The sequence below is a fragment of the Penaeus vannamei genome, chromosome 15 (genome assembly GCF_042767895.1).
Source record: "Penaeus vannamei isolate JL-2024 chromosome 15, ASM4276789v1, whole genome shotgun sequence".
In the NCBI taxonomy this organism is placed as follows: Eukaryota; Metazoa; Arthropoda; class Malacostraca; order Decapoda; family Penaeidae; genus Penaeus; species Penaeus vannamei.
The window spans coordinates 15,546,671-15,547,361 of record NC_091563.1 but is presented as its reverse complement, the minus strand read 5'-3'; positions in this window follow the sequence as shown (position 1 = coordinate 15,547,361).

Genomic DNA, 691 nt, shown 5'->3' with positions numbered 1-691 from the left:
AATAACAGTGATAATATGATAATGGCAAGCTACCTTATTCTATCAAAATAACTTGATTACTTTGTTTATTATTCTATCAAGGTTGATCTAACAATTTAAAATCACTATCCCATAACTAAAAAAATCTTGAACAATTAGTAACCAATAATAATTTTCATAAAATGAAGTTATAAAAACAGCATTATGATAGTACTCAGTAATTTAACAGGGTATAATATCAACACACTTCTTGAATATAAGACAATGCCCTTGCAGTAGAGGCAATTAATTTTGACATTAAAAAGTAAGTCATGAGCAATTCAAAAACATTACCAATACAAGTTACAGGCATGACAGCACAATAAAAATTATATAAATATATTTCATGCTGATGAATGGATAAACAAAACATCCGTGTATGTTGTGTATTCTGAAATGTGATTTCCTTTCTTACAAAACAAAACTGTGCAAACTGCAAAGTCTCCAGAGTTTTGTTTATGTCATACTCTTCAATAAAATGTACACTGAACGAACACATTCCCAGTAATTCATGTCCATTTCAATAACTGCTTATATCAGCAGCACTAAAGCAATCATTGTGAAGTGTTTCAACATCCAGTATAACAGGTAACTGTACCCCATAAGCATTAATTAGCACCAGTGTAACATAGGACTGCTATTGTAGAGAGGAGCCTCTACATCATCGCATCAT